Here is a 12,325-nt window from a genome sequence, read left to right as displayed (position 1 = left end):
TTTGGTGTAAAATTTGCAGGCTCAACAGACAAAAAAATAAGAAGATCACCAACTGGCAGCTGAAGCACCAGCGCTATATTGATGAGTGGATGTTGATGGAGCAGAACAACATGGGCATCCACGCCGTCCATCGTGACAAGGCATTCCATGATTACCTTGTTTGGTTTGGTCAACGAACAAGGCTTCAATTGAGACCCGCTTGGACGGAGCAAGACATTGCTGACATTGCGAGTGAGGATGAGGGCAACAACCCATATGACCAAGCTACCCAAGAAGGCAGGCAAGTTGAGATCGCCCCTGTGTTAGCCAGAGCTGTGAGTGATACAACTATTTCTATCTCTGAGGTCTTTACTGTGATGGAGACTTAAATTATTGTTTTTGTTGCATAGAGCATGGAGATAATGAGGACAGTGGCCGACCAAGGAAGGGCATTGATGATTCCTGTGGGTGATCCTGATGAGGCCTCCATGTTACGACATCACATTCAGGTAGTCTCCTCTCATTCAGTTGATGTTACATCTTTATATAGTTTTGCGACCAACCCCACTTACTAATAGTGCTTTCAAAATGCAGCGTGCCATGCATCGCCTACGAAAGGTAGCTGCACGCCTTGGATGTAGACGTTCCCCGGTTGTGGCAGTCCCACAACAGCTTGGTGCTGGACCTTCTACTGCACATGTTGGAGGGACTTCATCTTCACATGGTGCACATGGTGGCAGGACTTCTTCTTCACATGGTGCAACAACTACTACAGAGGGTGGTCAAGGACATGGTCATTATGATGATGAAGATGATGAAGGACAGGGAGAGTACTATGACCATGAGTATGATGAGATTGGCATGTCCCAGCTTGGAGATGCACCCCAAGGAACTCAAGGCCCCTCCGGTTCTGGACGTTCACATAGGACGCTCAGACCAGTGGACAGGTACACTCCAGGTACCTATCCGTTTGGGAGGGGAAAGCGTTACGCTCGCCGTCCACGTTAAGGTACAAGGAGCGATAAAAGATCCAAAGACTTCATATGCTTTATTTTGTGCATGGACTATGTATGCATTGGACCTTGTACTATGTTTGGACTATGTTTGTTGATTGATGAAGCATATGTATGGACTATGTTGGATGTTGAATGTGTTGGACTATGTTGGATGCTTAATGTGTTGGACCTTATGTATGTATGGATGTTGAATGAATGTGTCTGTCGGTGTGGTCATGTGTTATGTGAATGTGTGGAACGTCGCCATGTTTCATGTTTCCAGCTATTAAGGGCCTCAGTCGCAACTCACAAGGAAGAAGGGGTGTCATCATCCCCATCCTCCATGTTACGATCAACCTCTGTTGGATCCACGGTGACATGGCAAGCACGCAAAGGGGACGAAGCGGCTTAGGAGAGTCGGGGAGCTAGCGAGCTCAGGTCCGTTGTTGGCACAAGGTCATCGTCGGCTGATTAGAGTAGTGGGCAATAGTGAAGCAAATCAAAGAAGAGATGATATATTTTGGTGAACCCAGGGGCTCGATGTTTAGTCATTGGACGCCGACCCCTGGTACATACTGGAAAACATTTCATCGAAGCGCCGAGGTGCCCAACCTCGACGTTTAGTCATTTCACGCCGAACCCTGGTACATACTGGAAACCCTTGTGTCGAAGCGCCAAGGTGCCCAAGCTCGGCGTGCGGTAAATTGACGCCGAGCCATGAACCTCGGCGTGTTACGACTAAGCGCCGAGGTTCGGCCTAAACCGGGCCACGGCCGTTGCCAAACCCTAGGGTTGGCATGGGCCGACTCGACGCCGAGCCTCAGCCCAACTCGCAAACGGCTGAGCCAAACCCTAGGGTCGGCGTGGGACGACTAAACGCCGAGCCTCAGCCCACCTCACACACGGCGGAGCCAAACCCTAGGGTCGGCGTGGGCCTACTCAACGCCGAGCCTCAGCCCAACACGTAAACGCCGACCCAAACCATTTGGTATATGTTGCGATCCTATTTGCATGATTCAAATGGAAAATCTTTCTCAACGATTCCTCTTCGACTAACGAGTTATACTAATAAGAGTAGAGACCATTACCTCGAGGAAGCTTCGGGAGACAAGATCCGGACACCGGGGGTCGATTTTGGAGGTTAGAGTTTCGTGGGGGCCATGGAGGAATGGAGGAGGGGAGGGAAGAAGAAGAAGGGGGCCTCGGTGCGGCCTAAAGGGTCCAGACCTCGGCGTTGAGTCGGGTCACGCCGAGGTCTGGAGGCTCGGCGTTAAGTGACCCAACGCCGAGCTTCTGGGCCACCGTGCTTTGTTGGGCCGCCTGGGCCGCGCTCCGGATGGGGCCAGAGCTCGGCGCGCAGTCCAACCGCGTCGAGGTTGGGGACTTGGCGTCGGCTGACACGACGCCGACGTCTCGGAGCCACGCGCCAACGTGTCGACGACGACCCCGGTCGTCCGTGACGTGGCAATACCTCGGCGTTGAGTGACACGACGCCGAGCCTCATATCTCGGCGTCATGTGCTAAGACGCCTAAAAATGGTCTATTTTCAAAAAATATTTTGACGTTGGTATTTTTCTAAAAATTATTTTCAAAAAGACCAAAATACGAAAATTTCACCTGGCCGTGAGATGGTGACAAAGCACTTTTATGTCGCAGGCATCCACGCCCAACGCTGCCTTTTCTTGCTCGGCACTTGTCACCGGCTCGGGCTCACCGCACAACGCCCGCTGTGACTGTGAGGGCTGAAGCAAAAGCAATGGGGGGGGGGGGGATTTCGGGGCGGCAGAATCTTGGCCAGAAACGTGAAAACAGTCAGACAGACGCGGACGACGACACGCACAGCGACGGCCACCCACCAACCAGGGTGAAAAATCCTCGCCCGCGGGCGCTGCGGCGTGCGAATTCTTGTGGTCCCAGAACCCAACTTCGCCAGACGGATCCCATGATCATTGTTAGAAGTAGGGACAAGAGCGGGAAAACTTTCAGGTAACGTGTGCACACGATCGACACGTCGTTCTGGTTTTATTTACAGATCCCCATGTCCCCGGCCCGGGCAAACAACGGAGGGAGCACACGCAAACCACCCCACTAGGCAGGGGGGAGACCGCGATCAGACCGACGCGTACGTCCACCGCCCGCCGGTTCCGTGCGATCCGCTGGCGGGCGCGCGGCCGGGCGGATCAGCAGTACGCGTCCACCGTCGTGGGGTCACCATGAATACGTCGCCATAAATCAGACTGCGGACTGCCGGGAGAATCGTCGGCGAAAGATCTCGCTCGCTATCAGTCGGCTGGCTCAGACGACAGACCTGGCTGCGGCTGCGGGCGGCATTAAGGCGGTTAATGGCACATCAGAGGCTTTTGATGCCGTTGCAAGGAGGCGAAGTAATATAACGTCGAACAGTACGTAGTATATCTGGAGAGTAGTATGAAGATGCATGCATGGTACCACTGGCTGCTTGCTGTAGTACAGAAAAAGATACGAGCTGCTACTGATGCACTGCACTGCACATGTGAGAGCTTTTAGGGCGTCCCCAGCGGTACCAGCGAAGTCGCTGGCTGACGTGGCTTAGACAAAAAAAAAAAATGCTGACATCCATGTATTTAGAGGGTGTTAGGTTTCCTGGACTAAATTTTAGTCCATGTCATATCAGACGTTCGGATGCTATTTAGGAGAACTAAATATGAGTTAATTATAAAACTAATTACATAGATGGAGACTAATTTACGAGACGAATTTATTAAGCCTAATTAATCCGCCATTAGCACATATTTACTGTAGCACAACATTGTCAAATCATGGACTAATTAGGCTTAAAAAATTCGTCTCGCAAATTAGCCACAATCTATACAATTAGTTATTTTTTTCGTCTATATTTAATACTTCATGCATGTGTCCAAACATTCGATGGGACATGGACTAAAATTTTCCTGTAGGAACCAAACACCCCCTTAAGCGAAAGATCAGAAGAGAGCAGAGACTAAGCGGTTCCTGGAAGAGTGCGATGCGAGCCTAGCGACTGTTGGCTCGCTAGCGAGATGTAGCCTGTTCGGGAGGCCGTATCGTATCGTGGATTATTTACTGCTGGCTGGTTTGGTGTGAGAGAAAAATACTATTCCCGACTGAAAATTTACGATCGTTTACGAGCAAACGAACGGGATGATAATTTTTGAAACTCTCTTTCTTCCACGTTGGGCTGAGCCGGCGACGTCGTCGACCCGTTGGGGACGCCCTCAGGCCCGGCATGTCTCGCTTCTTCGGAGAGTGGATGCCCGAAGGACACGGCAACCTAGGACAATGAATAGACGAGGATAGAACAGGGAGGCCGTCGTTGGTGCTGCATGCACGCTGCGCCATCAGTAGTGCTCGATCTCTTTTGGGCAGTGATTTGTGACGAGTAAAAGGATCCTCCTCTCTAGCGTTAGCATAGGCTTCTACTCCTACACTGGTGGTATGTGTGGACTCTGCTGGCACCAAGGAGACTTGGGTCGTCGTGTCGAAGCCGTTACCATTCGAGTTCTCCTAGGGCCTGTTTAGATGCCGAAATTTTTTTTTTTTGGCAAAATGACACTGTAGCAGTTCGTTGTTATTTGATAATTAGTGTCCAATTATAGTCTAATTAGGCTTAAAAGATTCGTCTCGTGGATTTCGTCTAAACTGTGTAATTAGTTTTATTTTTTATTTATATTTAATACTTTATACATATGTCTAAAGATTCGATGTGACGAGGAAACTTAAAAAGTTTAGTATTTTGGGAGGAAACTAAACTGGATCCTAGTGGAAAAGGAGTACGATTGGATCACTCTACTGCGCAATTTAGGGCTATAGCATTGTTAGCCTGGAGGGCTATGCGCACAGCTATATACAGTATAGTGCATGCCTACATGGAGAAAGAGGCTGCGGAAGCCTAAGGACCGGCCGCAAAAGCGAAAAAAGATGTGAGCTGATCGATGGATGCATAAACTAGTTTACGCAAAAGGAGCATCTTTCTAGTACCTGTCAAAGTCACCAAAGTGGCAAAGTTGCTTCACGGAAACAATTTATGCACTCGGTTTAAATCCAGGGATAAAGTGTCGGAGTGTCATGTCGGGTGTTACACGAAGGTATTGAATATGGTGTTCAGATATTAATAAAAAATAAATTATAGAATTCGTCAGTAAACCACGAGACGAATTTATTAAGTCTAATTAATCCGTCATTAATACATATGTTTTGTAGCACCATATTATCAAATCATGGATTTATTAAGCTTAAAAGATTTGTCTGGCAGAGTAGTCGTAATTTGTACAATTAATTATTTTTTAGTCTATATTTAATAATATATGCATATGTCTAAATATTCAATAGAATAACGTATAAACTTTTAAGGAGAAACTAGAGAAGGCCATATATACTACCAACAGCTCGATTTTGTAGTTGCCCGCAGGAGATCCACGAGACCACGAAATGCAACGCCTCTCTATTTTGCCGCTAGCTAAGTCTGGCTATCACACAATCATATGTTTTATGCGGTTTTAATACATAAATTTTTTATATTAAAGGATTAAGATCCAATAGCCTCCGTCTTTCTTCTACCTTCAGCCTACAGCCTTCTTCTATCTCCAGACAATCACAAATCACAAGATCACAGATCATAAGAAATATTTTTTTTCTATTAAAGAACAAATCGCAGATCGCAGAGGTATTTATGTGTTTGTTATGACACGTGGGCCCAGACATCATAGATATAAAAAAATCCATGTGTTTTTTTTGTGCTAAAACACATGTGTGGTTTATAGCATTTCTAAACTATTATAGAGTAAAAGTTTTGCCGATCCGCTTATTCAGTTTGAGCGTACGTGCTTATGAACGCTTGGCGATTAAGCTCGCCATTGTGTTCTGACCCCACCCAAAGAGTTAGGCACGCAGGTATGTTTCGGCCCTTTGGTTTACCTAGAAACCAGCTTGTTTTTTTAGTCGGAACAGTATTTTTTTCATAATAATTCAGTCAGAACAGTATTTTTCAATCAATTTCAGTCAAGTTTTAGCAAGCCAAATGAAGCCATAGGAAAAGGCTCCTTGGCTAATGCAAGCTTTGGTAACCACCCCAGCTGCAGCCGGCTTCATGATTCCGGACCGATACCCGGCTTAGGAAAAGGCTCCTTGGCTAATGCACGCACTTTTAGCTTTATCAGATGCTGGAGCCGGGATAAAAAGACGTTCACAGTTCACTCATTGCTTCATTTGTATCCCCACTCTGGCTCCGCTCTGCCCAGCTTATATATAATGAAAGCCAAAAGGAACCAGGGACGCAGCATCAAACACAGGCCGGTGAGGCGGTGACCACCGTAGTGATGGCAGTGATGATGAAGCATTATACATTGATCTGCTTCTCTAATCTGTCTACCTACTCGGTGCAAGGACTGGGACACGCATATCCTGTGCTATGCTTATGCCTAGACCAGACAGGCCCTAACTAATCCAGATTACTGGCAACGTTCTCATGAGGCCCAAAACCCAGAGCACGGATTTCCTGGGACATGCATGGAAGAAACACGCAACCATTTCACTGACCAAACTGTATCGCTACAGGTTCGTTTGATCGTATTTGGCTTATAAGCCATGACTTATTAGATAGTATTTTTCTCTCACACCAAATTAGTACTTTCAACCATATCTTATAAGTCATGGTTTATCAGTCAACGAACATTATTTTTTTCTTACACTAAACTAGTATTTTCAGTCATGGTTTATAAGCCAAACAAAACTCAAACGAACGGGGCGTATACTTCTACTACACCCATTCACCAATATCGTAGGAGTACTACTAGTACTCTACTGCCTCTATCACAGGTACAGCAGCAGAGTTGGTTCGTTCTGGGAGTCTGGCATGCACGATGCATCTCTGATCGAGAAGACCCAAACGCACTTGCTCTCCCGATCTTCGCCATTTAAGACGCGTCGATCGGGGCCGACGGTGGGGGAAAATAATGGTTGCAGCGTGGGTCGTCTTCTCCTCGACGGCTTGATGATCGGCCAATTGGCCAGTGAATTCGTGTCCATCCAGAGCAGTAGTCTTCTTGCTCGGCATAATTATTTGTAGCGGTCCATGCGTCCGCTATGTGTTTCTCTCAATTTTACAAATTTTTTCAAGATTTTCCATCACATCGAATCTTTGGACGCATACATAAAGCATTAAATATAAATAAAAAATAAAACTAATTACACAGTTTAGACGAAATTCACGAGACGAATCTTTTAAGCCTAATTAGACTATGATTGGACACTAATGACCAAATAACAACGACGGTGCTACAGTACCATTTTCAAAAAAAATCGCCAACTAAACGAGACCTCAGCCCGTGTGTTGCTTCGCTTGGTTCCATCTGCTATGGGATATTCTTAATCCAAGTGTTTTGAGTGGCCTTTTTTTTCGGATGGAGTGTTTTGATGACATACGGCCAATGCAAGGCAGCAGCATGCTTGTATGGAACACCTTATAGGTGTCCTGTACTGGTAGTATTTCACTATTAAAGAAACAGTTTTGCTGTTGGAAATCCTCTCTCCAACGTTTGATTTCTTTTAGTTTCTTCTTCCTAGATACTAGTATACATGGAAGTGAATAAAACTAAGATTCATGTGAAAATCTGCTTTCCCATGCCTCAATTTTATTTACTGTCAACTTATATTAGGTTTGTACTCAGACTTTTACTAGAGTTACGGTAATTGTTTTAGTATAATTTTTAGATAAAATCGATGTAACTGAACATCAATCGTGGGAAATAACATTTCATCCATATTCTTACAACATCTTTAATTTGCCTGTGGAATTTCTCTAAAACACCCGAATTTTCGAGGTGACAGATAGAGTTTTTCACCAGGACAATTCCTAAAGAAATGTTCGTTAAAAAATTGTTGAATAACCAAAGGTCAACTGAAAAAGAGAATCGAATTCAGGAACAGTTCTCCTTTTATCGGAATGAATTCAGGAACAGCTGAATGCAAGTACTATAATCATGAATCAATAAAGCATAACATGCAAATGCATAGCACCAGGGTTCAGGGGTCTACAGAACCAGCACAGATATCAATCTAGCTTTGCTCCCACGAACGAACCGATTTTTCCTAGAGAAAAGATTTTAGAATCTGGATGTTTAATTTGGCGTCATCGATGTTGACGCTGAGCTAATACGTCTCGGCGTCAGGACGCCAGGGTGAATGGCGTCGAGCCTTAATTATGTATGGGCCTTAATCCTTTCTCTCTTCCTCCCCCTCTCTCTCCCTCTCGCATCTCCCTCGCTCGAGGCGAGCAGAGCACCGTCGCCGTCGCGCCCGGAGCCCGCCACTGGCCACCTGAGCCCACGTGGCCTCGCCCTCACCCTCGTCGGAGCCCGCCACCGGCCGCCTGCGCCGCGTCGCCACCGAGCCCACCCCACGGCCACGCCGGCCCCGCGCCATCCCTGAGCCCGCGGCGCTGCCCGTGCCTGCGCCGGCTGCCCTTCCCCGTTTCCTCGGCCGCGGCCACGCTGGCCACGCGCCCACGCCTCGCCCGCGTCGCGCTGCGCCGGCCCCGTGCCACCGCCGGCCACGCCCGCCTTGCGCGCGCCGCGCCGTGCCCGCCGTGCAGTGACCGCGCCGTGGCCACGTCGCGCCCGCGCCGTGCCGTGCCGCCCACGCCCGGCCTCGCCTAATTGGCTGCCCGTGCCGACGTCCGCGGATTAGTTGTTGCAAATGTAAAAATTGTGAATATACAATATACTTACTTAGTTGGTATTTGTTATTTACTAGTTAATGTGATGACTTAGGTAGTTAATTTAGTTAGTGATCTAGTGAGATATATATATGTAGATAGATAGAAACATAGATACATAGGTACATAGATATAGTTAGATAGCTACTTAGATAGGTAGTTACATATTTAGTTAACTAAATAAGACCAAACTATTTAGTTAGTACACTGTATCTCTGTATGTAGTTGTTATCTTATTTACACATCCAAACAAGCTACAGTGTCTTAATTAGTAGCATACTTACACAAATAAAGAAAAAAGATAGTAGAAATAATTTCTTATATTAAAACGACTGCATGTGTAGAAGCACAGTGTCGCTGTGTCCGGATGTTTTGATTGAAAAACATGGACCAAAAAACCACGGTCACAGTTAGGGACAGGGAGGTCAGGAGGGACGGAGGCATCTTTGCTAGATGCGTCGGGGTATAATTCTCGAGGACGACCCCGTTTTCGTCAAAACTCCTCCCGAAACATTTCTTGCATCTAACAAAATGGATATAATTTAACAAACATAAATAAAACATTACAAATAAATATCAATGAGAATTATAACTACAATACAACGAATTTCGTTCTAAGAACCGGAAGCAATTAACATTAAACCCTAAACCTAGGGTTTCCCATTTGATGCACAATAATAAACCCATAACATAACTACATGCGCCTAGGTTTGCTAGCTTTTCCACGTATTGACATCATCCTACGGTTGTATAATACAAATATTGAGGGATAGAATGAAACCCTAAGTAATGACGATTCTTAGGTTGAAAAATCCGACTAATATATATCGTATCGATACGAAAAAAAACTAGGAGTGGAGCGATGATACCTTGCTCTCGAAGAGCTACAAATCAAATCAAAGTTTTCAAGATCCAATATGCCGATTCGTGAGGTAGGGCGAAGTGGAAAGAGAAAAAACCCGAGAGGGAGGAGAAAGATGAGGAAGAAGGCTCGGGCAGGAAGGTTGGAGCCGAGGTTAAAACACAAGCTCGGCGCCATTCACCCTGGCGCCGAGCTCCCTGCCATGTCACCTCCACGTGGGTCTCGAGCCCAAGAGCTCGGTGTCAGGGACGCTGACGTCGAGACGTGTTATCTCGACGTCAGCATCGATAGCGCCAAGCTAAAAGTCCAGATTCTGAAATCTTTTATCCAGAGACGTATTTGTGAAAAACTAAAAAAAAAAGCTAAAAATGGAAAATTCGGACGAACGAAACGTAGCAATCTAACTAAGCTAGGTTAAACTTTTTCTCGTACTACTCTACTTGTTATCACTTATAAGCAGGAGGGCTTGAGGTGTGTGAAGGGAGGTAAGTGCTCTAGGAATATTGGCCTACTACACACTTCACTTTCCTTTTCAGCTGCATGCTTTGAGAATTTTTTTTCCTTTTCAGCTGAACCTTTTGTTCGGTAGCATCTTGCTTTCACCTCCTTTCCAATATTGGCCTACTACACACTTCACTTTCCCGGCTTATAAGGATCAACTAGTAATCAAATATACTCCTACTCTAGTGTCCCCTTGTAAAACAGCTCGGCGCTGTCGCCGTTTGTCTCCAATCGGTACTGCAAACCCACTTGCTACAGCATTTGCTTGCTGTTTCACTTTCTCTGGTGCTTGCCTGCTGAACTGTTGGGTTCAGACAGATACAGTGTTTCTATGCTTTAATCAGTACTAGTGGCTGAAGAAGTAGCATCGTCAATTAATCTTCAGAATCTTTGACAGCAGATAAAAATAAAATGCAAGACTGGTTGAGTTGAAAGTTCTACAACAGCCGCTGCTGCAATTTGTTTTTCTTTCTTTTTTTCTTTTTTAAGGAAGAACGGGCGTGGTCGCATCCGTCCGACCAAGCGGCGCCTGTAAGATTCTGTCGCGAACGGCGTCGCACAAAAGAGGGAACGGCAGTGCAATTCTGGCACGGCCACGTGAGCCATCAGAGATCAGCTTTTGCTAATCTGGTATGGATGGGACGTGCCTGTGATTCAGACAGGTTTGCTTTGCAGATACGGCGAACCAATAGTGGACGTGCTCGTCAACAGGTGCGCTGTCTGCAGAAATGCTACTAGTAGTACTCCTACACCCGGAAGACGTATTTTCAGACGCAAGCATTGCTTGCTACTAGTAGGATCCGTTTAGAGATGATCTGATGATATGTGCAGCGCTGGGTGCTTTGTGGAGCATAATAGTGGTTCCTGAATGGAATTTCGCCTTTCTGGTTCCTGACAGACAGACAGCAGAGGCCGCCCAAGACTTCGTGATAGAAGGCTAAAGCGGCCCATGGATCAAATTGTGAAGTCCAGAGAGGACCACGAAGAAAATACGACTAGTAGTTCTGGCACCCTTTTCAAGGCCCATCTTGATCGTATTGACCGTGCCCCCGTCTCTGAGGTTTATCAATTTTGCGTCCAGGTTTCCTCCTTTAACTTTAAGAGATATTTACATGTATGGCTTTCGAAAAACTGTGTCTTCCTTCCATGGTCTCTTTTTTTACTTACCCGTATTGCCCAAAAACGAATATCTCTTCCTTCTATGGCCTTCCTGATTTCTAATATTTTATTTAGGTTTTACGTGTCCCAATCTATTTTTACCATTTTCTTGAAATATTTAGAAACTTGGAGATATTTTTGGTTGTTTAAAACCCTATTATATGTTTGTCAGAGTTTTTAAAAATTAAAAATGACAAACTACATTGAAATCGACCTATCTAGAGGGAGATCATATCCACTTTTGTAGTTTAAGGAAGAAACTTTGACTATGACTAATTCGCAAAAGGAAAAAAACTTGGACTATGACTTGAAGACAAAAGGTTTCATATATATATATATATATTCAGTAGCCGGCTACAAAATAAGTTATTCTGTAGCCACCTTCATTTACGATAATTTTATATACTAATTTACGATAATGTCAATACATATTTACGATAGTTGGGTTACTGTAACACATGGAGATATTTACCATAACGTTATAGTAAACCACTTAGTAAGGAGTTACTATAATCTCATAAATTAACATAGTAATTACCGTAACTCAAAGTGGCTACAGAATAAGTTATTTTGTAGCTAGCTATATGGTAGTATATATATATATATATATATATATATATATATACATGATATACATTGCTCAGGGTGATGAGTCATGACGACAAAGGACAGTACAATCATTCATTAACGCCTCTAAAATTGACTTGCAATCCTTATAACAAAAACTTGGGCCATGTTTAGTTCACTCAAATTTCAGAATTTGGCACTATGCAAAAAGAAGATTCCCCGTCACATCAAACTTGCGGTACATGCATGGAGTACTAAATGTTGACGAAATCAAAAACTAATTACACAGTTTGGTTGTACTTTGCGAGACGAACGTTTTGAGCCTAATTAGTTAACGATGGGACAATTATTACCAAATAAAAACAAAACACTACAATAGCTACAGTGTACCGACCAAATTCGGCGGCGCCGATTCAGTGGGCATCTAAACACGACCTTGACTTACAAACAAACATTTAATTCTCGCGGCAAGAACCAAATCTTGGTTCACGCCGCGTTTAGTTCGGCCACCGAATTGGCGCCGGCTGATTCGGG

This window comes from Miscanthus floridulus, chromosome 17, assembly GCF_019320115.1.
Source record: "Miscanthus floridulus cultivar M001 chromosome 17, ASM1932011v1, whole genome shotgun sequence".
Lineage (NCBI taxonomy): Eukaryota > Viridiplantae > Streptophyta > Magnoliopsida > Poales > Poaceae > Miscanthus > Miscanthus floridulus.
Note: the sequence above shows the minus strand (reverse complement) of the source record.